Raw genomic sequence first — 25834 nt, 5'->3', positions numbered from 1 at the left:
TAAGTGTTATCCGGTACTTTCTATTTCTCATCCACAGGAACTTAAAATATGTAGCTAGCAAGTAGTCTGTGTAGTACCTTGAACTGGAGAACTTTTTAAGCCTTCCTGCAGAGCACATTTCATCAGGTTACTGTTAGCTGTTGCAGCTTCCTATTGCCACTATTATATTTTTCTTTTCACATATGCACAGTATACTAGTACATGTTGCAGAGAGGCCTGAACAAAGCCCAGGGGTTGAATTCTGCCTTCCAATGCACTGCTAATAATAAGAGCTTGAAGTGTTTTATTTTAAAATAAAAGCCCCTACCTTCTAAGTCCATGTGCCACAGTGAGAATTTTTAAGAAGTCCTGCAAAATTTCATAATGAAACCATTCCTGCTCTGTTCTGGGCTCATCCACAGTGACAAACACAGGATTCAATAGAAGTAGCTATGTGTGAAATTGTTAACGACAGCCAAGTTCAGCGTCCTGATGGGATCTGTTTTCCTATGAGCCAGTGCAGAGTTGCTTCTGACTGAAGAGAAATCTTCCAGAGATACCTGAGTGAACGAGAGCCAGCTCCCAGCCAGGCTGGGGTGTTCAAAGCACACTTTGTTACAGCTGTGTGTGCAGCAGCTCCGAGCAGAGCGCTTGATCACGCTCCTGCACCGCTGATGAAATTGTCACTGCAGTTGGGTTTGACTGCAGCTGGGGGTGCAGGGGAGGTATTGTGCAGCCTGTGGAAGTGCCAATTAGCCTGGGAGCCTGCACGAAGCAACTGGCTATGTCATATGCTCAGACTGTTTAAAATTTCAACATTGACAAAACAATAATGAAATACTAATTTGCCGTGTGTCTGCGCGACTTGCGTGGCGGTTTCAGCCTCTTGGAGAGAAAAAAGCAGCTGGAGATGCTGCAAGCACAGGTTGTGGAGGAGCTGTGAGGGACAGGTGACCCTGAGAGCTGAGCAAAACCAAGCTGCTTTTGCCACTGTTCACCTTCTGAAGCGAACTTTTAATTTTACTAACAGGAAATGCAAAGTCTTGCTCAGATGCAGATTGCCAGCCTAAGTCTGTGCTAGGACAAGACATTTTGTTGCAGAAATATAAGCATGTATATACTGTCCTAATTTAACTTACTGACACATACTTTATTATGATTAAAGCTGGCATATACATTATTATGATTTATCTTATTCAGCTAAAACTTTCCTATCATGGATAGATATGCCAGGAAGGCCAAATTTTCTAGACTGATTTTTACAAGTGGAAGAGACAGAACAGAAGCTGATAATTTAGTGTGCATCCTCTGCCTACCTGCTCCTTTTAGTATCTAGAAGCCAAAGCTGGTCTTGAGCTGCTATTTTCCCCAAAAAGGAACTGTTGTTGATTTTGCATCTCTGTGGGTTTTCCCTCTGACATACTTTCTTGTCTGTACTTTGAAAAATTATTTTCCTAGGTTTATAGTAGCCTCTTTCAGCACATGCATTTCAGTGCATTGTAGCTTTCCTTACCATTCTGTCCCTTTGCATGTGCTCCTCATAATTGCTTAATTCTGTCATTTTGGTTGGCTGGGGGTTTTGGTTGTTTTTTTTTCCCCTGTGTGCTTCTGAAGGTTGTTCTTAGTCTCCTTTCCATTGTAGCCATTTTTTCTTCCTCTTCCCCAAGCCACACAGCATGTATTCATGGAAGTACTTCAGGCCAGATTCATTTATGATTTTACCAGAAGCAGGTATTTGTGGCTGTTCTCTGTTTGTTCTTTCACAGACCTGATGGCTGGGGCTGCTTTGGTTTAGAGCCACAGGAGCAAATGAGTCCTTGAAAACAACCCTCAGGTATTTCATCTACAAAAAATTCAGAAAACTGGAAACTGGATAATAACAACAAGCAGGATAACAGGGCCATTCAAGGCTTTGGCACCAGGAGGCTTTTGTAGCCATCTTTGATGTATCCAAGTCTCTCTTGCCTTCCATTCCCAAAGGTATTTGCCTCATAAAAAAGGCAGAGATTAAATGATACAAATGTGAAGAGAAAATTTCACCTAGCAAAGTCAACAGAGGGGAAAAACAGTGTGTTGAGAAGAGAATTCTACCACAACCAAACAAGACCATAAAAATAAGATGTGGTAGCAACAGCAATAGACTTTTTCTGTTTAGTTTGGAGTCTCTGTGGAGTGGTGCTGAGCAGAAGCTCAGGAGTTACCTGAGTAGGAAGGAGACAATGTTGTGTTGTGGTTTGCTGAGTGCCCCTCTCCTCTCTTCTATGATAACAGGGGTTTCTTTCTGACACCAGTTTTAATTGTATTTAAAACTGCCCCTCAAAAAGGAAAATGTGAAAGCTCTAATCCAAATGAGTTTTGAAGGATATAGCCCAGAAACAGGAGCTCATGTCTTCCACAAGTGGTGAAACCAGTACAAGGTATCTCTGAAAGTGTTTGCTTCTGTTTCCTTCCTCTGCCCCTTTTGCTTCAGTAGAAATAAAGTTGCTTGCACAGGGGCTGATGCTGCATGAATACTGCCTGGCCTATTCCTGTAGTCATTCAGTGCCCATCATGGGATTTTTATCTCCAAAAGAAGCTTGGTATGTGGTGTCATATTACTGTTAACTTCAAAGAAAAACATTTGGTTAAGAAACACTGGCAATTCCTTTGAAAAAACCTCTTTAATAACTGGATTTAAAAACCTCTTTAATAACTGGAGTTAAAGGTAAAATTAAAAAAAAAGAAACAAGATTTCAGCCAGACTGAGTGGCACTGATGACTTTAAGTAATGGTACAAAATGAGACATGGATTCCTCAGGGGCACTTTTGCTATGGATTTATTTCTTACTTGACTTCTCCAAAGTGCTTGGGGAAGTTCTGCAAACAGGTCTTCAGAACCAGGCTCTTTTTACTCAAAATTTCTGGTTTGACATCCCTGGATAGCTCAAAGTAGTGAACTGTTTAAGGACTTTTATTTACTTTGTTTATCTATTAGAATCATGCTGCTGCTAAACTTAGCTTTAAATTGCTATCTATGAAGATGGACCTGTCCTGCATGGAGAAACAACTCATGCAGCTGCAGGATGTCCAATCTAGACAGATCTATGACACTAGGTGTTTGAGAACATAGCAGTGCAAAATATTCTGGAAAGGAAGGGTAAAATGTTCAATGGTTTAAACATATTTTTCAAGTACCAAAAGAAGTAAGCCTCCCCTGCTTTTCTTTTGGAAATAAATACTGCCAGGAAAAAATTTGCAGATACATATTTGGCAAAAAAAGGTGTTTTTTTCCTTTTATATCTCATGATGAAGTATGAATGAAACCAATACTTACAGCCAAGGTCAGTTCTGCTGTACCAGTTCTACTTCTAATGTGTTCTGTTTTCAAAAAAAAGTTCTTTTAATATAAAATATATTGAATTCAAGGGGCACATAATTTAGGATTTTGCAAACTGGACCTTACCTTGTCATCTTTTTCTCTAGCTCTAATTTTCAGAGTAACTCTCTGCCTCCACAGTGAGGATTAAGTGCTCCCCTCTGCATGTTCCTTAGTTCTTAGGCAGCCCTTGCAGCCTCTGATCCCCCCAAGGAGCACATGCTGAAAGAGGAAAAGCCTGTTAATATTAACTACATAAACTTTTTAAACATAACCCATTCAAAAAAATCAAACTGGGGACTTTGATCAGCCTGGACTGGGCATCAGAGTGATAGAATCACAATAATATATAGGAAGTTCTATAGGTAGCAAGGAAATTTAAAAACTTAATGTTTTTGTCAGTGGTATATAACTTCTGGAGCTCTCTGTGGAGTTTTGTGTTGGCTGTTTTCTCAGTTTTTCAGTGTTGAATAGAGGAAGCCAAAACACCTTCCCCTTTCCAGGAGGTGAACAGTGTGGGTGTGTCTGAATTAGTGAAAACCAGACCTAGCTTCAAGATGCAGAGTTTGATCCAGATTATGTATACTTATTCAGTTTGGGAAGATCCAGATTCTTGAAATACATCTTACCCATTTAAAAGAAGGATTTATAAAAGAATCTAAAATTGCAGTGTTCTCTACTAGTTGACCTTATGCTGAGCCTCCTCTAATAACTCTATCACATGTGAAAATAATAGCTTTGATACCTTGCAGAAAGCATTTGCCAGCAATTTATTTTGTGAAGGGTCTGTCTACACTGAGTACTGGACTTGCAGATATTGTGTCATCCTGTGACTAAATCTGAGTGAAGATACCTTGTTTTTTCTCTTGTGCTTCTAAAAATGATAATTATTGCTTTTTGGTACTCTGCATGGAGTCTTTGCACCCTTCATGGTTCTCAGAAGCTTTAGAAACTGTGAGCAATATGATAGAGAAGGAAAAAAAATACAAATTTTTTGCTGGTTTTAGCTCTTATTTTTATTGATTCCTGACTTATCAGGGAGCAGATGATAATTTGGTGTCAGATGAGATGGCTGCCTACACCAACAACATAATTTATGGCTGCCACAATGGACAGGAAGGCAAATGAAGAACCTTTGCTACTGTGGATGTGTGGGATCCTGACTATTGCCCAGCACTGTTGGAGCTGTTTTAGAAACATCTGCTTACACCCACCTTTTGTTTCTATGGCTGCAATGCTGACCATGAGGAGCTTTCCTTTTCTTTTTTCTGGAGACACCAGGGTTCTGACTTTGGTGGAACCAGCTCATCTCCATTATCATATTATTGCTGATGGCTGCATTGCTAAACTAAGTTGACCTAACTTGATATTAATTTCTCTGGCTTTAGCTTTCCTCTCTATTAAAAGTAAGTTAATGTGGGTTTACTCAACATTTTTTCTTCTCTTTTATTTCCAAGACTGTACAGGAAATAGTTTCATTTCTTTGGGTTTGCATGTGTTTGGATGAAGTGTGTGTGTGGGAAACCTCGCTGCATCAAAGGCAAATCAGTAAGAACAGCTTATTCTTTTACTGCCAGAGAGTTAAGCTGAACTTTTTACTTGGCTCTTGCAGCGCTGAGTTCCACAGAGGAAATCTTAGAAAAATTATCTTTTGTACCCCAGAGACTCTTGCTTGACTAACTTTTGAGACTTCAGTGCAAGTCAGCTGTTTGAAAACTGTTATGGTCCTGGAGGGAAGGAGTCACGGCAGACCTCGAGAGGCAAATCACCGCTTTTATTGGTGCATCAAGCACCAATGCACCGTGCTTGTAGCTCTCTGAAAATTACTGCTCAGCTAGGGAGGATTCAAAGGCTTTGAAAGGTGGAAGTATGGTCCTCTCAAACACAATATTGCACTAACCCTGATAACTCAGAGCTTGAGAGTCTGGGAGAGGTGATGTTCTTGTCTGTGATGGCTCTGGCAGGACTAGCTGTAAATGTTACTCTGCTGTGCTTCAGTGCCAAAAGGCATTTTGGCAGCAGAGGCAGGGATTGATCCTTAATGTGAGATAGAAATGAGACAGGCAGACAGAGCTGGTGATAATGTGATGATGAATAAAACAATCCAACATTGTGTTTGCTTCTTGCACAGTTATTTGCACTCAAAAATGCCTTAAGAAGAAGAAATAGCTAAATTAGAGAACATGAGGACTGATTTCAGTTGGTGAGCTGCTGTTGTGCATCTCATAGGTTATTAACAGTAATGCATTTGTCCATCTGAGGATATATTTGTTAGCTCTTCAGTTCACTTGTAACACTCAGCTTGTTTTCTCTGGCATCAGTATTGGTGAAACTCTGCTATTCCTTCTCACTTTTGATGTCCTCTTTTCTTTGTCTGCTAAACTGAAGATGAGTTGGTAATCACTGCTGGTGTGTGTTCTCGAGCAGAAGTATATGGCTGCTTAGGGAAGGGTAAAAAAATGTGCTGGGATGCTGTTAGGTTGATCTATCTGTAGTTTCCTTTCCCTGGAAAGCCTGAAGATGTGATTCCAAAAGGGAAATATGAGGACACAAATGTGCCTCAGCTCATTCTCCTGCCGCGAAAAAAATTAGTGGGAGGGGTGAAGAATGAAGTAAGATTGCTTCATATGACTGTTATTTAAATTATTTAAAATTACATTATTATAGGCAGCTACCAATCTAGAAGTACCATTAATTGATTTTATTCCAGTACTAAGTACTGTGTTGTGTTGATGATTCTCTAACAAATATTGTCTCCTTTTTGTCCCCTGGAAATACGATTCTAAGCTTTAAGATCTAGATTTCAAATAGCAATCTATTCTCTCCATAAGCCCTGTGAATATTTTTACAATTCAATGATAAGAGTTTATTTTATTTTCAAAATGTTCATTCCCTTATTTCATAAGTTAAGGGAGGGACCCTCACACATAACTGTTCTTAGTTACATCAGCATGCATCACTGCTGCACATCAGATGCAAAAAATAGACTCAGAGAAACTGCTTTTCACATGTTCTCAAGCTGTACTTTTCACTCTAGAAGACAAAGGCTAATTTTTTCATGGCACAACTTTAGAACATGCTTTTCCTTTCCAATTTCCATTTACAAAGTTTTTTTTTATGCCTTCAGAAAATATAAACCCCTTCTTAATCCAGAAAAGTGTCCTGTGAGATTTGGAATAATGTTTGTCTGTTGATATTATTCATATCTATGAAAGATTTGGCTTAGTTATTATCTGGGACTCAATCTGCTCTTTCAAAAAAGGTCCCAGCAATTACCAGGTTAGTAAGTTCATCTTTCCAGTTGCCTTCAAGTGCTGTAGTTTTTAAGTGCTTGTTTGAATGCAAGAACTGTGCTCCTTCACTGCGTGAGCAGTATCATACTGTGAGATTTACAAGCAAGCAGCTTAATACTTTCCCCAGTATTGTCTTGAAGGCATTTCACTTCCTTTATTTTCCTTCTTTGGTAAATAAGGCTGCAAGTTGCAAATCTGAGTGCTTGAAATTAGACTTTCAGGTCTTACTGAGGCTTTTAAATAGCAGTATTCAGATTCTCAGAAGTGAACCTGGGTTTATTTTGGAAGCCTACAGAGTGTATTGGAACAACAAGTTTAAGAACCTAGCTTAGACAGCTTTTTAACCTCTGTTTTAGGGTTTGTGCTGAGGTGTTTTCCTGTGATAAATGGGGAGGTATGTGCTTGTCTCGCTGCTCAAACAGCAGCAAACTCTAAATTAAACTGCTTTTATATATAAAGAATTGGAGCCTTAGCTTTCTTCCATGATCACTGAGTATAGCTGTCAGATCCTAAATTGCCCTTAATTTATTTTACATCTTTAAATTATTCTATGCTTGAGCTTCAAAACTGGGTAAACGGCTCAGAGTGTGTAAAACGAATTTTTCATTCTCTTTAATAATGAAGCTTGAATGATTCAAATATGAAATATATTTAAAAAATAGTTTTCACCCTGTAAAACTGCTGTTTCACCTCTCTCTTAAGATCACATTACTGAGAAATCCATGACAGATGTTTCTGTGCTTCCTCCTTTTGGGCTGCTGCGCAGTGCCCTGAGACTCAGCAGGAAGTGGCTGAGCAGAGGCAGCTCCAAACCAGCTTAGAGGATGCTCCTGGACTCTGGGCAGGGATGTGTGTGCAGAGGCTAGAGAAGGCATCCTGTGTTTATCTTCACAGCTGTAGGAATGGCTCAAAAATGCCTGGTTTGGAGCACATAATGGGAGCCATCCCTCTACATACACAACTGCTCGTGCTGCGTGGTCCTGCATCATTTCTCCCTGCCAGTGCTCTCTCTGACGGAAAATTTATGGTTGTGGTTGTGCTGTGGCTGGATAAAAATAATATTCCTTCATAAACAAGGAAAACTTTGTTAATTTAAGTAAAATTTCCAAAAGAATGTGGAGAAATCGTTGTAGCCACTGCACTTGGATATAATTGCAAACAGGTGCCTTTAATAACAGGTTATGGCTTCATTTAGTCAGGTTAAACCTCACTTTGCTGTGCCAGGGTGAGATTGGCTCATTGCACCAGGGAGAAGAGACTTGCCAAGCTCCTGGAGCTCCAAAGCCTGAGTCATAAAAAGCCCTTAATGTTTACATTATCAGTGCTGGGCTTTTATGGCCAAATGGGGCTACACAAGTGAAAATAATTGAAGCATCAAAGACTCCTTTTGAACGAGTCCGGTGTATACTGGAAATATCTAGATAACAATGATTTCATTTTAAATATAAAGGCATTATTTCATTTATCTCCATGCCTGTCCTGTTTGTCAGAGGAAGAAGGCTCATGCCACCATTACCTCTGTCCTCCTGTATTCACTTCAGCTGGTGAGAAATGGTGCTCCTTAGACAAACTGGTTTTTGCCTGTGAGGTTGCTTTGTTGGATTCATTTCTGATGGGTTTGCAGGGGGTCACTGGATATAGGAGAAAGGAGCCCAGCAGAACCCTGAACCCTATCAGTCACCCAAATGGGTCAGAAAGAAATAATTTGAATCCAGTCTGGATTAGCTCCACTGTTCACCAGACTGCTTGTTGTGGTTTAAGGAATGGAGGATTACAGCAGTCAGGCCACTGGGTCAGACTGGAAACCAGTTTCAGTCTTGGACCTGAAGGGAAAACTTTTTTCTGCCTCTTTTCTTTCCTCTTTCATCTGGTTGGCACTGTCCCCAACATCTCAAAATTAAGCTGCTTTTGAAAATTAAACTGTTTAAAAGCACTTTTTCTATAGATTGATATTAACGGAGGAAAAAGTTTGGAGTTGTTTGTTTGAAAGAGTCAATAAGCTGAAGGGAAGGAGTGTTTAAGTTATCTTCTACCTGAAATTCTGATAGATTTTTAACATTCCCCCTCAACAAAATTAGGGAAATTAAGAAGTCTTAGAGGCAGGGGAAGTCCTTGCACAGAGAGATGATTCCTTAAAATAGTCGGGGGTGTAAGTGCCTGGTAGCTGCAGCAGATGGTGTTTGGCAGTAGTGTTCCAAGGGTTCTGCACTGTTTATGAGAACATATATAAATGGGTTTGAAAAGGGAGGAGAGCAGTGAGGTGACTAAGTTTGCTGTTGATACACAATTATTCAAGGTAGTGAGGATGAAGGCAGATTGTGAAGAATTACACGAGGATCTGAAGAGACTGTGTGACTGGGCAATAAAATAGCAGCTGAAATTCAGTGTAGATAAATGTGAAGTGATGCATGTGGGGAAAAACAATCCTAGCTTCACATATCAAAGATTGGCTCCAAGCTGTCTGTTGCCACTCAGGAGTGAGACCTTGGGCTATGATGGATAGTTCCATGAAAGCATCAGCCTGTGCTTGACAGCAGGCTAAAAAGCAAATCAAATTTTAGGAATTATGAAGAAAGGACCAGAGAACAAAAGAGATAATGTCATTATGCAGCCATATAAATCTATGGCTCACCTTTACCTTGGGTACCACAAGGGGGTCTGACTTGCTAATCTCCATGAGGATGCATTCAGATGGGAAGTTCAGAAGTGGGAGAGGAACGTGTATCCAAAGGGCTGACTAGGCTGGGACTCTCCTGTCCGGGGAAAAGTCAGCCAAGGATGGTAATGACAGGTTAACAAAACTGTGACTGGGGGGAGAGGGGCAGATCTGTCATCACCTCTTTCAGCACAAGAGTTAAGGGCCATTGAATGAAGCTTGTAGAAACTGACTCAGAGCAGGGGAAGGCATCCCTTTCAGAAGGGAGTAATGCTCCTTGTCAAAGCAGTGCAGAGGGTCTGGGGGAGAATGGACAAATAATTGGATGAAATGCCAGGTCAAGGACTGCTAGATGCAGAAACCCTAACAAGCTTGAGAAATCTCTTGAAAAAATGCCGGAGACTGCAAGAGCTTTGTTGGAAATACCGTGTATGTTTGTCCTGTAGTCTCAGTTGTGACTGCTTTTGCTCTCTGCTCGAGACTGGCAAGTGGATTTGAGAGAGCAGGGTCTATAGACTGACTGTTTGAGCCCTGTCAGAGATCTACGAGGGGGATGCGAGCAGACAGTTCATACACCCATTGCAGGCTGCTGGGACTTCGATTTCTCCTTATCCAATACTGAGTGCAAAGATCACTGCAGAGGAAGGGCTCTGATAGCTCAGCCAGCCTGTTACTCCAGCCTTGTGTACTCTTAATGCTAATGCAGCTACAAGTGCTTGCAGTGCAAGTTCAGATGTGATTGATGCTGGAATCTCTGAGCATATATCAGTAGTAGGAAAGGAATTCCTTGTGAACTGGAGTAGTGTTCAAGGAAATCAAAGAGTTTCTGAAGTAATGCATGAAGGGATTCACAGGTGGAAATCCAAGACCCTCCTCCAAATATATATAGACATAAATAGATAAAAATATTTTTGGTAAAAAATAATAAATGCATCCTCCTTCATACATTTAAATTTTTTCTAAAGTCAGTAATCTGTATTTACTGCATGCATTACTGCATATAAGCATTTATTTCACTACATAATTATTCAATTAGACAGATCAAGTATTGCTCAGTCAATTCCAATAAATTGAATACTATCTAAGAATTGTAGATCAAGCACTCATTTCCTTACCTGTCTCCTAAAGAGTGCTGATTTACATGAGTGGTGCTGCTTAGGATTGAAGAGAAATCTGACTTGGGGATGAGAACAACAGAGCAGCATGGTGTGTATTGCAAACATTGTGGCTGTGACAGCCTGGTCAGAGAGCGAGAAAACTAGATAAGTTTTCCTAGGATCAGCTTGTGAGACTTTGGGGAGTTGAAGATGAACAACGATAGCTTGTTACTATAAACAACCTGCAGGTGTTGTTTTCCTACTCTCTGTTTTCCTCAAAGATTGTTTATAAGGAAGGTGTGTTGTTAATTAACCAATCAGGTGAAATGCATTAGTTAATTGACCAGTCTGGTCTATCTGTTTCAGAACAGTGTATAAGAAGAGAAAACTGGGAGTAAGGTGAGGGGTTGTGCAAACCAGCCTTCTGGTGGGTCTGTGGTGTTTCTTATGCAACAGTGACAAATATGACCGTGCAAATTTTGGGAAGATGGAGGAAAGATGATGTGCAATGTGTGTAAAGTCTGTGCAACAGTAACTGAGGTGAGTAAAGAGTGTTTTCTTGAATCTGCCTACTAGTTTTTTCAATATTACACTTTCCATGTCTTTCATTCCCCAAATCAGAATGTGCCTGTTGAATAAAATAGAGATAAATGCTAAATTCAGCATTTCTTTTGAGTTGGCTGCTGTAAAAATTATGAAAGGTGTGTGGAGTGGATATTTGATGCGCATGGAAAGAGGAAAGGGCTGACCATCAACCATAAAAAGGTCCAGTTGGTTGCTAAAAGCCTTTAAAAATAAGCTGCTGGTTGCTACTGCAGTAGGTAGTGTCTGTTCTAGCAGAGCATAAGTTGATACTTGAAGGAAAGCATAACTGGCTAAATGTCAACCAGAGCAGTAAACTAGTATTGAGAACTTGAGTTGATTTACAAGTCCTGAGCCTGACCCTGATGGAGAGGGAAGGACTTTGGCTCTGCAGCCTCTCCAGAGACCCCTTCTTCTGCTTTGTTCTCACAGTGAAGAACATGTTAAATTGGAGTTTTGCTTGTTAAAACCTGTGGCCATTGCCTGGAAAGGACAGGTCGTTGCATGATAAATGTGATTACAAGAAGGACTAGACATTTCTGTTTAGGATGGTAAGCAAGTTCCTCCTATGGTTTTAGTGATGGAAAAACTTAAACCTGCAGTGGAATGCCTAAACTTAATGATTAATACCTGTCTCCATGTGTCCTACACCTGTGACATGTACTCTTTGCAAGCTGCTTGGGAACATAGGAGATGCTCCACATCCACTGGCTCATGTAGGAGCTGGCAGAGCAGGTGTTCCACCTAGCAGGTTGTGTCCCCTCTGGAAAACCCTGACCACACATGTGATGGTCTCCTTGCTCTGAACTATTGCTGCAGGTGGGGGATTGCCTTAGGGATAGCCTGACCTGCAGCTTTCAGGTTTGTGCCACAAAGAACCAAGGACATGATAAATATGCAAAACATCTGAGCTGTATTATGAATCAATTCAACAAAATGGTAATTTATGAATTAGATTACTTTTTCTCATCTGTTAAGACAGGAAAGAATGACTTAAGTCTTCCAACCATCTTATAGTCTAACCAAAAACTCGTACTGAGTTACTCCTGAATTTTGCTATTACCCTTGATCTGCTTTCTAGTTAAAAAAACCCAGAACTTTTAAAAGGCCAGGAGAACGTAAGTTTTTCTCCACATAAATTAACTTTTTCTGATCTTCTATACGTATTCCTTGGCCAATACCTTGTGTCTGCCTTCAAAGGAAAATGTGAGGTGAGGCACACAGAGCATCAAAAGGAGAAGTACTAGAAAATGAGACATTTTATTCTTGTGCTACCATAAATTGTCTTTATCCCAGGGAATGTTCTTACTATTTCTTTCAGAAAAATAGAAGAATCAAATGTAAAATGCCCAGTCATAGGTATTGCAGGGAAAGGAGCTGAAGTATTCTCAGCTCAGTGTCTGTTTAGTGTGTTATGTCCCCAATTCTGCATTATGCAGCCAGAAGTACTGTGATCTATCCAAATATTCTTTTGGAGTATTGGCCTATGCATACAGTTTACTAATACCTTACAGTGAGTCAAGAATATGCATTTACTTTTAAAATACACTGTTGGTGCAATGCAATGTTACAAATGCTATCTAGTGCTTTGGAGGAACAAATCATCGTTTCTTTTGCTGACTGGTGAGCCTTAGGTCTACACTGTTCCAATATAATATTCATGTTAGTAGGTCTATAAAAGCCTTGTTAAAATACACTTGTTACAGCAGTCCCTGACAGCTTATGCATCATTTCAGTTAATTTGATTTTGTTTTCATTCTCCACAATGAAAATTTGAAAACATGTGGCAAGTAGCAGTGTAAAGCCAGAACAGGGGCCATTCATAGCACATAGTGGTGCTGTGCAGCGTGTGCTTATGAAGGAAAACCTCGTGTAAAGTATTTTGTTTCCTCTCAGATAAGAAATACTTGACTCTAAAATTCACTGGGAAAGCTGTTCTGTGTGAGTGTGGCTGCAGCTGCAGCTGGCCACACTGCTCTGCAGCTCTTCAGGCCATTGGTGACTTCAGAAATGCTTACCAAAAGTTCTCCCATGACCTGTGCTGTCCCCTACTACCCATTTTGTTTTGAATACAGACTTATAATATTGGGAGGAAAACACCAACTGCTTTCTGTCTGTAGGAATCAATCTGTGTTTTTCTAGTTCTACATCTATTTTGTCAGCTATGGCTTGTAGGATGCCTGTATTTTGTGACAAAAGTCATTGACCAAGTTCAAGGTACTCTTAATCACTCCAAAAAGTCAAGTTTCCTTGTGTTCTTTAAGTGGTTCTGTAATACAAGCTAATTAACAGCTGTGGAGTGCTGTAGTTAGGCCGCTTCTGTGTTCACAGAATTCAAAACTTCTACTCAAGCTAAGGTCCCGGGAAAGATAAGGGGGGAAAATGGCTTCCCAGAGCTATTGTACTTCTCTGTAGAATTAAAATTACGCTTATGGCTGTTAAAGCATAGTGAAGAAATGTGAATGATCCATCTGAAAATCAAGTATTAATGTATCACCTCTCCTTCCCTTTTTCTCTAGAAGTCCCTCATGTGTGAACAAGTAACATGAGAAAAATTCTTGTATGAACAGAGTACTTTGAGAACAGAAAGTGAGATTGGGAGGGCTAGTAGGTTAGTGGCATAGCTTCAGTCATTATAGATATGTACTTTCATTTAATTCTAGAAATTTAAAAATGTCTCTCTGTTTAATTCTGGTTTACTTCATGCATGTGGTGATGAATACAATAAAAGCATCTTACTTAGAAAACGGCTTCATGGAACTGTCAATATTTTATGAAGTATGAATCCAGATTTTGGTCAGATCTGTCACTGGAGTATTGCTGAATATTGCTCTGTAAGACAACTGATGCTGACCCATTAGGAGATATACTGAGAGGCCTGTGTGTGCATGGAGAGTGCCTCTTTGATTAATAGTCCTGCTGCAAGGGTGACACATCTGTGCTGCTGTGTAACTTTTCCGGGATGCTAGACACTTATCTTTAATGATATTTGCCACTTCAATAGCAGGAAAAAGATTGAGATGATCCTCAATTGCTTTTCTCAGTATGTGCGGTGTAGACAAGGAAACGAAACATTAATTCACTGGGAGGTTTTTGTTTGCCTTTTGTATGTGGCTGTGTGCGAAGCAGGGGCTCTGGCTTTAGCCCGGCCGTGCCCCGGCTGGGAGGGGCTGTCCGTGCTCTGGGTCGGGGTCGTTCCGTGCGTACAGCCTCAGCACAATCACGGCGCTCCGATAAGTTTAGAACAATCCCCCAAAACCCGGGATCCACACAGAAGCAGAACTGAAAAGCAGGCAACAGAGTTCGAGGGCTTTTGGGGCTCTTAATCTAAAACATATTACCATCCATTATCGCCCGTGCAGCCCCTCGGAAAGGATGGCTTTGGAAAGGATAGCTTTAAAACCTGAGCGGGCGGTGTTTCCGCAGAGCGCCCGGCGAGGATGCGGCGCCGGAGGAGCGGCGGGAGCTCAGGGGCGCGAGTGCCACCTACCGCCCGCCGCCGCTCCGGCTCGGCTCGGCACGGCACGGCTCGGCACGGCACCTGCGCTGGGCTAGCTGCTCGATCTACCAATGAAATGGTGCTGCTGGCTCGCAGTCGGTAAATTCCCGGCGTAAGAGATGCTGGAGAACTCGAGACATGGAGTTATGGAGCCGGTAAAAAGTTGTAGGAGCTTCACGTTTGAATTTCAAACCCTGCAAAGTTAGACAAAGGAGAAAGCTTGATTTAGAAGGCGCTTGGGCTTTGAATGGAAATGCAGGTTTTCATAGATTGTTTTGGCACCTAGCAGTTTTTTAGTGGGGGCTGTCAGTTAATTTTCAGCCAGGCACTAACTCTAGGTGAAGGGGAAAATAGAGAAGTTAGTTAGCGAGCACCCTCTGTTTTCTGCTCACAAAAGGTCCCCATCCTGCCTGCTCCCACAGCAGCTCTCATGGGCATCTGGCACTGCCTACCATTGGAGTCCTGAAATCCTGGGAATCACTCTGCACATTTCAGACCCTTTTCATGGCAGCATTTGCGAGAAAAAAACCCCAAAACCTGGAAACCAAACCCATAAAAATGTCAAGAAAAACCCAGTCTATAATCTACAGACCTTGGGGACATCCAGAGCTGTTGGTGTCGCTTGGTGCTCCACAGTAATTATAAGAGATATTGCCCAGAAATCACTGGGCACATGTGGATCTCAGGAGGTAAATGATAAGCACGAGGAGCTAACTGTACTGCTGTATTAACCTTTACTAATGAGATCCCAATAAGAAGTTAAATCAAGTTGCTTCAGAAAAAATACAGATGTTGTCACCATAAACTACATACGGAGGAGATTTGGTGTAATTGTCTTGTTGATAGTGAGCAAGTTTATCTTCAGTTTATATTTCTTTTCACAATTTAAGAGCCAGTATTGGAAAATGGATTTAATTCTGAAAACCTTTCAGTTTGTCCATATATAAGGGCTCATTTTCACTGTGTTTGTGATGATGAGATTCTCCCTGTTATGATGCTGGGAAAGCCTGCTGGGAAAGCAGGCTAATCTCCTGCTCACAAAGTTCAGTCAGAGCCCTATAGGTTGTTTCAGGAGTAAAGGAAAAGCTATTTAATGCTTCCCAAAGAGTTAACCATTAGAGCTTTGCCCATAGAGACAAATCAGCAATGTCTTTATAGGACTAATGTCACCCAACTGAGCAACAGAGAAAGACATCCTATGATTTAGGCAACTGATCAAATTAAACAAATAATTAATAGCTGCTATGTGAAGGGAGCCATTTATACATTATTCTGAGCTTAGAATTCCTTTAAGTAGATTTCTTGGAGAATGGCAAAAATCTGTCACTCTTCTAATAATTGTGATCTGTGCATGGGCTTCCCAGGAACCCAGAAATGCACATACTGTACCCATTGAATTCAGCTCAATGGAGAGATGAGCTAGCTGTACCTGTAACTTTGGGAAAGCATTATCATTTGTTTGGTTGTCTGGAGCCCATGTAAAGGTAAATGTTATTTTAGTGATTAAGAGAAAATACTTTTTCATTTGATAATGCTAATTTGCCCCTTAAAAAAACAAATAAAACTTCTCTTTGAGAGGATGAGTGGGAAAACTTGATGACCTTTAAAATTTCTTTTGTATAAGTAATGTTTACCAAAGCCTAGATGCCCTAGTAAATTTTAACGATCATAATGTGAGATACTTATAAAAGAAAAATAGTTTACCCTTCCAGTTTTACTTTTAAGAAAGTAACATAAGAATAAGAAAGTCCAAAGTGTACACAATGCAAGTACACCATTAACTCGTTAGAGGTATTGTCTAATGTGTGGAATTGAAACAAAAGTGAACAAAATTCAGTGGATCAAATATTATTGAATATTTTTTGGCATGATTACATGGTTAATTTTTTTAATTGTACTGAAGAGTGAGCAAGACCCCTCGCAGCTCAGATAAATGAAAGCATGCAAAAAAAGCTTGTCACTAAATTTCACAGAGGGCAAGATGAGAAGGCAGAACTGCAGGCTTGCTGAGTTAAAGGATTAGAAAAGGTTGTATTAATAAGTTCATGTGATTATTCAGCAAAGTCTGGCCACAGAATGATTGAGCTGCTATTTTTGGGCACAAATAAAAATGTTGTGGTTGAGCACCTCCCTGGTAAATGGCAGAGGGGTGGGTTTTAAAGTCCATTTGGGATGGGAATGCATGCTTAGACACCTCTGAGCTAGAGCTTTGTCTGCCAAAAGCCTGGGAGGACTGGGTCCTTCTCCATCATATGAGATGCTATCGCTGGAAAAAGTTATCGGGTCAAATTCAGGGCTGTATTACTCAGGAGTGAATTACACATTTCATCCCAAACCAGTGCCAGTGAATCCTCTGAATCTGAATTGCCAAGAGGTAGTATAATGGCAAAACTGACATGTACTTGATAGCTGTAACCTTATTTACATTGCCTCTGACAGAACTCATCACATTAGAAAGCAGTATTAATGAAATGTTAATTGAACTACTAAGTACCATCAGCCATTAAAATTTCCAGTTGCCACTGTAATCCACTAATAGAGTATTTACTGAAAACTAAAGGAAGAAATTATTTTGCCTAAAATACTGATAAAAAAGCTGAAAGAATAAAATTAAGTTGACCTTTTGATAGATGTCTGTTTATTGATTTAAATTCACCATTTTGTGAACAATGTCAAAGAGGTCTGTTAGAATAGAAGCATGTATAATAACATGAGCTAAACAATTTTTATTTCTTTGTGTGTCATTACAGAGAGATTGAAGCAAGCTTCACCTAAGTGTAGCGATGCAAAAAAAATAATAATACCCAGTCTGGATGTGAAAAAGCAGAGGAAAACAAGAGCTTCATATTAAAGTGCCTTCTAGGTAGCTGACATGACGCATCTAGTCAGACGTAAATAATGACAGACGGAAACTATCATGAGGTCTGTGAAGCATCAACATGCTGCCATCATTTTCTTTCTAACCTTGCTTTGCTAGCAGCTCTCAGACTTACAGGCTGAGAGATCATTTAAAAAGCAAATCCTAATGATGCTGCCCACTGTAGCAGCAGCCAGTGAGACTGGCATCAACTTAGCTCAGTTTGGGAACTCGGGGTTGCAGCCGTGACTGGCTCCTGACACCCCAAGTGGGAGCAGCCCCTCACTCCCTCTGTGGCTCCCTGCAGCTTCATGTGCATCTCAGTGAAAATGATCCACCTGTATGGGCAAGGGGAAGAGCAGGCTCTCCTCCTTCTCCCACCTCTTGGCAAATAAGCCTTTCAGTTATTTTCTTTACTGGCTTAGGTGTATTTGGGTGCAGGATGCCCAGAATGATTTTCAATGCACGCATTTTATTTGTAGTGAATGTGTCTGGGAAAAGAGAGGGAGCAACCTGCTGGCATTCCTGCAGCTTCAGCAGAGTTGTGTTGAAGTTCAGATAAACACATCTGTACACAGCTGCCATAATCAATGTGGAATACCAGAGCAGTTTTGCAAATGCAACTTAAGCAGGGGAAAAAAAGGCAAAATATAAAAACCTCACAACAGGTCACCAGCCTTGTCCAGCTCAGTAGACTCTGTTCATCAAAACAATGTCCAGTAAAACAGCTGCACGTTTTATTTAGGCTGGTGACTGCATGGCAAACCATTGGGAAACAAAGCTGGTGTGAGATAACATAATGGCATTATCACTTTGCAAATCAGCATGTGGCTTTGCTTGGGTGCTAGCAGGGCATGAGGGCTCAGAGGCAGATGACAACATGAGAAAAGAAATAGATCAGACTGCTTGTTTTTGATTGTAAACATTATTTTCATATACAACAATGAATTTGATCCTGTTTGGTAAGCCTGACCTCAGGCACTATAAATGTATTTCCATTGTTTGTATGTAAATTAAAACGTGACCAAAAAAAAAAAAGAAATCCTTCCCAGCCCTCCCCATCAGAAGGCTATTTATGCTTCACAGATCTTTCCAGTACTTTAAGCACAGCTAAGCAGCTACCTCAGGTAAAGAAGGTGCTATTTTTTCCAAGAAAGCATTTTAAAATATTTCCCCACACACACTTCTGAATGTTCTAAATACTAAAGCGGAATTTGTGACTCTCAAAGTAAATAGATGGCACTTAATTATGCTGGTGATGTCAGGTATTGTATAGGTTGATTTCCCAAGGCGTAAGTGAAAAATGTACTATTTGGTCTTAAATTTAGGCTTAATAAATAGCTAATTTAGGATCTTGCTCTATATGCAAGGATATAATCACAAGGCATTCATTTTTAAAAGGTTTCATTTATTCTTGTGAGCTTAATTATTGCAAGGAAACTGTGAGCAATTTGTTTTTTTTTTACCAGTGTCTGATTTCTGAGAATGGTTATTAAATATTAAATGGATGCATAATTCAGGCAATTAAGAAAGTAATCACACAAAGTAATGTAATGGAAGTTAATTATTACTGCATAAGCAAATAGTTCATTAATGCTAGTAGTTGCTATGGCTGCATTCTTAATACATGCAGAACTGAAGCATGAATCCTCTGTGTATTCAGAGGTACCAGAAGTATGGTACTGCAGAAAGCGTGTTCCTAATGAAAGGCCCAGGCAAATAAGGTCATATTGACCCCTGACTTGTCTGAATGCTGCAGGATCATCATTACTTAGGAGAGTTTTGTCGAAACCACGGCTGCTTTAGATGCTTATAATACCTTCTGTTTGTAATACAGGCTGTGGCTTAAATCAAGGAAGAACTTGGGGAATTCAGCTGTTTTTAAAATAAATTAATAAATTGCCAATCCTGCTTCTCTTGTTAAAATTCTACCCAGTGGTGCTCCTCTTGTTAAAAGGCTATAAAATCATTATATGTAACTTAAAAGGGTTGTACAATTTTTCAGTACAAAAGCATAATAGCTGACAACCACCCTTGTTAGATTTTGTTCTTCAACGACGAGAGCAAAACCTGACATTCCTTTGCTACCATTATTTCCCTCAAGCAGAGCTTTTCACAAGGACTATTTTAAGCCAAGAGACACTTGTGCAGCTGCCTTCCCCCTAGTAGGCTGTGCTGCAGTAACATTAACCTTAGTGCTGTAGGATTTAGCCAGGGATGGGAGGATCTGTGGCTGGGGGCAAATGGTGCAAAATGGTGACCAGGTTCTCACTGGGACCTTGAAGGTGTGAAGACAGGACAGTTGCTTCTTTCATGTGTGTCCTTGGAGAGGAACAGAATGTCACTTGTCCATTTTAGGCTATGGGTTGCTTTAAAAGGGGAAGAAAAGAGCAAGGCAGCAATTACCATGCTGGAGAACCCCTGCAGGCCATCACATGCCTGCTCCTGCCAGCTGCTGGCTCTCACATCCTCCTCCTCCTCCCTCAGAATGCTGCCATGTTAGGTAAAAGAAGGTGGATTTGGTCACTAATTGTGCACTGCAGCTAGGCAAAAAGTGCAATTGTGTTAGTTCTGGGTAGAGACTGTTGTGAGCTGCCTGGGCTGTCTGTAGAGCCAAATGACCATTTGACAGCCAAGAACACTGAGGGTCACCGTGTTTAATGACCTGCTCTCCTCTCTTCAGCACCTCCCACAAAAGGACAGGAAGCAAATGAGTGTGTAGAACCCAACTCTTGTTAGCTCAGTCCTTTCTGAGTTTTCTGGAGAAATTTTCAAATGATTGCTTTATGCTCCCAAGATCTCTTAGAGTTGTGCAGACTGTGGGCCCTAAGGAGGGAGTGGGGGGAAGGCAGTGTGGTGACAGCTCAGCATTGCACTCTGGTCTTCCCAAAGAATAGCAATCAGCTAGAATACTGATATGATGAGTCTGGAAATAAAACTCTTGTTTTATTCCTTTTAACTGGCTAGGGGAGAAAAGAGGTTAGACCTTTGAGTTGAAAATGTGCCCATGCACAATGATGTGTTTTAATTTATTTTAGGGCCATTCAATCTATGAAAGTGTTCGTTATTTTGAAATACTTAATGCTGTTTCAGAATGAAAACAAATGTTGAAGTATAGGAAATTCCTGTGGGACAGAAATTGTGTTTTTTACCAGCTCTAATAACCACCATTGCAACAGCATGAGCAGTCAATCAAACAGGAATTGAGCCAGCACAACCCCAGGAAAGTTCCTTTCATCCCTTCTTTATTTGAGAAGCAAACCCTTAGTCTTTTTGCAAGCCCTATTAAAAGTACAGCTTTTGCAGAATGTCTGGGGGGCATGAGAGTTGTCTGCTTGGGGCTGGGTGTGAGGGAACAAGTACCAGACTCTGCCAAGCCCCACAAACAGCACCTTGCAGATGGTGTTGCCATCTGAAGCTCTCCCCGCCGAGTGCCTCTCCCGGAGGTGTCGCACAGGAGGGTGATGAGCCCCTCTGCTCAGCCCCTGCAGAGCTCCTGTGGCTGGCAGCTGGGCCTCCAGGGCTCTCTGTGTCACCCACACCAGCTTGGGAGCTCTCCTGTCATCTGCTCTTGACAAAACACCTTCCTTACTGCATGAATGGCTGTGTCTGGTGCAGCTTTGGACTGGTTTCAGGGCACAGCCCTTGGCAGAGGGCAATGCAGCCACCCAGAGGGACAACAGAGGGCAGAGGTGGCACTTGTGGGTGACTGACTGAAAGGATGCCTAGCTCAATTCAGGCTTGTTGTGCTGCCCTTCCTGCTTGGTCCAGCTAGGAGGTGAAATCAAGAGGGAGTGTTTGGTGATCAGGGTGATGGTGAGATTGGGCAGATGTGATGGGACTTCCATATTACCCAGAAAATTATTTCTGTTAGAAATGTCCTCTGCTGGTCTGCAGCCAGACCTCACCTCTGCCAGTTCCTGATGCTCTCCAGCAGCCGTGGCTGGGATGGGCAGGCAAGGCACCAGCACTCACAGCTTCCCAACACGTGTCTGCCCTCTAGTTCTGTCTGACAGCACTGGATCTGGGTGCTCTGCTGGTTTTCTCATTTTGGGGGGGCTCCACACCTACTGTCTGCATCTTTTGGGGACTGCATCAGAAATTTTGATGACTGCGTTGAATGAAGTTTTATTTCTCAATGTGCTGCTTCTCTGTTTTTGGCAAATGAATGTGTGCTAAGTGGACTTAAAGGTTTTCCTTTGAATGAAAACTTGTCTATTATATACAGAGAGATATGACTAAATAATCCCCAATAATAATTTGTATTTCTTTCATTCCAATGACACTACTAAGAACGTAAAGGTTTCTATAAATAATTATGCAAATAGAAAATGTCTTATTAAAATTATTCTCTGATATGAAAGAATAGTTCTGAATACAAAATTTAGTAACAATTTTCTTCATCATATGCTTTTAGTACGCTGTATCTTTGTAATCAAGTAATTGTAATCATTTTCAGCTACAAATTTGAAGTCCTATTTTCTGTCATGTATTACAGAAATAACCCACAAAACGAAATAATTTAACAACAATATTTACACTAAGCATTTTTTTTCTTTTACTGAAACAACTAAGTCTTTTTTGAAGAAAAATGATCAAGCAAAACCAAACACACAAGCTGATTTTTATTTTAAACCACATCGTTGTAGCTCCAAGTTCTGGCTTAATGTGAGTAATTGGCAGATGTTTGTTTACATTTATGTAGCAAAAATGAATGCTGAGAAGAGTGCAGTAGGCCAGGACACTGACCTGGGCTTATAATCAAAGTTCTCTAGCTGGGGATATGTTCAAATTAAAATACTGGTAATGGCCAAGTATTTGTATTTAGCTGCATAAATTTAAAATTTGAAGTAACAAAAGATAACTTTGAATTTCTACCTGTCTCTGTCTTGCCTATAAATTTATCAATTTCTAGGCTCAAACAAGGCATGAAAAATCTAAATGCTTTGGCAGATGTCCCCTGTGTGAACAACTCCCTGTTGGCTTCCTATCTATACAGAACATGAGTGTTCCTTATTCTGCTTCCAAATGTGGCTTCACATGGCAGGAAAGACTTTTACCCTTGCTTTGTTCAAGGGGCAGAGTCTTCACAGAAAATACTTTGGGAAATTTTTTCTTAACTAGTTCTAAGAAGCTATATTGGGGCATCTTATTTTGAGTGATTCCTCCCAATTTCTGCAATAGTCCTGTTGATTTAAGTCAATGTAGTCAAACAATAAACATTTCAATAACCAGGTCAGCATGTAGTATTCATAAATTCTTGCAGAGCTGCTCTATATCCATCATGTAGCATAGTAAAGGTTGAACACCACAGCCTTATCCTATTTTTCATTTTCCTTAAAAATATGCACATCCTTTAAAAAAATCTTACCATGCTGTTATTCATAGCTTCTGGGAAGCTGTCACAAAACGTAACAAAAAGAAGTGTACATATAATTGTAAGGACTCTAGCAGAGATAACAAGGAAAAGTTGAAGTTTCAAGTACTCATTCAAGTCTTGGTTAAGGAAAATGATTTCTGTTTCTCTTTGGTCTTTGGCACAAGCATGGGAGTAAGGAGTGCCCAGCTGTAGGATGTCTGTCTGTGTAAGCACGGTGATGCTACTGTTATCAGTTAATCTTGCAGTGTCTGTCATGCTACGGCTTCCTCTCATTGTGAGAGGATTCCATGTAGGGATTCAGACTATCTAAAGACCTTCCTAAGTTTTTACAGAGAATGCAATCAACTTGAAATGGGTCTGGGATTAAAAGTTTGAACAAAAGCTGAAAAAAGTGATGGTTCAGAATAATTTTCTTATTCTGTATAGAGGTTTTTGGTTTTTTATGCAGAAATTCTTCATTAAAGTATGACTTCATTTTCCTTCAGTGTTTTTCTTAACTCTCTGCTAGCCTTGGTTGCTGGTGGGGTTGCAGTGGTGGGTTTGCATTTGCATGGTGGGAAGACATTCATGCCTGTAGAAATTTCAGAAATTTCTACAAGCGTGCATGTAGAAATTTGGTTAATCTCACGTATCAATTACTTTATTAGCATTACTCTAAGTTTATACTTCAAAATTGGCTAATGGGTTGAGAGTAGAGCTGTGCTGGATAATGACTCACTTCCTAGTATCTCTATTCCAAATACAACTAGAAATGCCTTGACATTATCCTATGGCTGGATAATGAATGATCAAAATAATTCAAAGGGAGTTCTTTTTAGTTACTGCTCACTACCAAACCGCACTGTGTGCTGTACAACGAGCACAGAAAATAAAGGCAGCTCCAACATGAAAAACTGTCCGAAAAATTGAAGCGGACAAGATAGGGTTCCAGATGAAATCTAAGGATACCCCATTTCATTTTACTTTAGCAGTTTTCATTCCCAGTTTCTCTCACAAAAGCCTTGCAGTAGGAGCCAAGTGCTTTGCTCTGCCTTTGGAACTGCTTCTCAGCTTGGCTCCTTGTGAGCCGCAAAGTTTGCTTGGTCCGGGATACTCACCAGCAACAGTTAATTTCACGTGCAAAGACTAAGGATGATGCTGACCTTGGAAAGGGAGAAAGCTCCACTCTACCATTACCTGATTGTTTGTCCCTCGAAGTGAAGGGACTCAGGCAGAGAATGATTCACTTGGAACTTGTATGGACTGGTGCTGACTCCGTAGCTGTCCTGCCAAGGGAATACTCTAATGTCATGGGTAATTCAGTGTCATGCTAGTATGTAACATTTATGTACATGCCTGGACCATTCTTAGAGGTGGAAAACCCCAGAAAGCACTTTAGGGCTTGTACTTGGAATATCCAGGTCAGTTACTGGCTCTCAGAATTCAAGAGGTGCTTTATCTGTTTTGTGGATGGCACTATAACTTTCCATAGGAAGTGCCTGCTAGATCCAGAACTCATTAGTGAGCTGCTAATGGTTCATCTCGGTGTTTGGCCCTGAACTGAGATGCTGATGGGCTGCCAAGGCTTGTTCAACAAAATGCTTCCAGAGAAATTCTCAGGAGTACAAGATCAGCATACACTCCTTCCCCCATCTCTGTAAAAATATAAAAACTATTTCAAGGCATCTGATGCTAGAATCTGTTACTAAAATAACAGTACAGGATTTTTTTCCACTCTTTAGCTCCAGCCCTCCTTTTTGCAGTTACATCCTTTTCCAGAACAGTTCAGCTTCATATCTATGGCACCTAGCAGCCATGCAATTACTCTGGGACTATTTCATACAAAGGAAAGATATAGCTGAGCATTAATATTTTTAATAATATAAATAAGCAGTTGCCACAAGTCAAGCTTTTTGTCATTCCTCTTAAATGAAAAATGACATTGAGTGCAGATTCCCATTTTCAGTAGGAAATTAAATAGTTCACGACAGTTTTTAAGCAGCCTTTCACATAAAATTTCAGTAGTCTCACTGAACGGAAGAAAAGAGCTAGAGGATGTTTTTTCTCTCTGGACAGCAAGTCTCAAGTCAACCAGGACACAGAATTGTTTTAATCTTTTATAAAACAGTTGCTAAAGTATTCAGGAGTGAATGAATCCACGGGTTCTGGGTCACTCAATGCTTTGCAGATAAGGCACAAAGGACAGCTGAAAACATGGAGGGGGTGGCAGAAAAGCAAGGCTTAAAAAGGCATGGAAGCCATCCAGCAGGTGATCTTGGGTAACTCTTGCAGATGAGAAACCCAGGTGTCAGTTAAGAGTCTGAGCAGCTACAAGCATTGGTGAGAGGAAATTAAATGTAAGGTTAAGAGCAGTAGTGGATCATGATGTTCTATGGGAGCACAAAAAAGCAAAGGTGGTCCCTGCAAGATGCTGTGTGCCAGGAGAGATGGACAGTGTGTTCTCTTTTAAACAGGTGTGAAGGCACTGAATTTAATTTTTTTGCCTCTAAATCAAGCACAGGTCTTCTCAGAAGCGCAGGTTGTGTCCTTGCCCATCCTGACCCTAATCTTGAACTCAATGCAAGCAAAAGAAGGTGATTCCTGTCACCTTCAGAGCACTTTGGGTCAGATCTGCTGCACAGTACTTGGCAAGAACCAGGTACCACTCCTGTGATCTTTGCTGCAGCCAGCTACAGTGCTCAAATTGATTTGAGAGCCACATAACTGGTGTGTTGCCATTGCTGCTTAGGGATAATAGCTTATCCCTGCAAAGACAATAAGTGTGAAAGTCTCTGCAGATGCTGTCTGGGGCATTCCTAGGCAGGAGAGAGAGCTTGGCGCCATTTTTATAGTTATGCCTGTTAAGATTTAATAGATAGAAAGTTTCATTAGTGAACTGTGTTGCAATTAACTTGAAGGCGGTTCCAGCTTACTGTATGCAGCCCTTCCTCAGAGAAAGCTGTTTACATTTCCTTTTGGAAATTATTGGCTCTTCAGCACTTGATTGTTAGTGAATAGCAAAGGCTGTGATTTAACAAAAAACCCACCAACAACACAACATGACTTTCTCATTACTCTAACAGAAGACTGGGTCAGTTGTATAACTTTTTATTCCTTTGTGAACACCCCAGTTGCTGAAAGTCAAAACTGAGTTGAC

This window comes from Fringilla coelebs, assembly GCF_963513975.1.
Source record: "Fringilla coelebs genome assembly, chromosome: 7".
In the NCBI taxonomy this organism is placed as follows: Eukaryota; Metazoa; Chordata; class Aves; order Passeriformes; family Fringillidae; genus Fringilla; species Fringilla coelebs.
Note: the sequence above shows the minus strand (reverse complement) of the source record.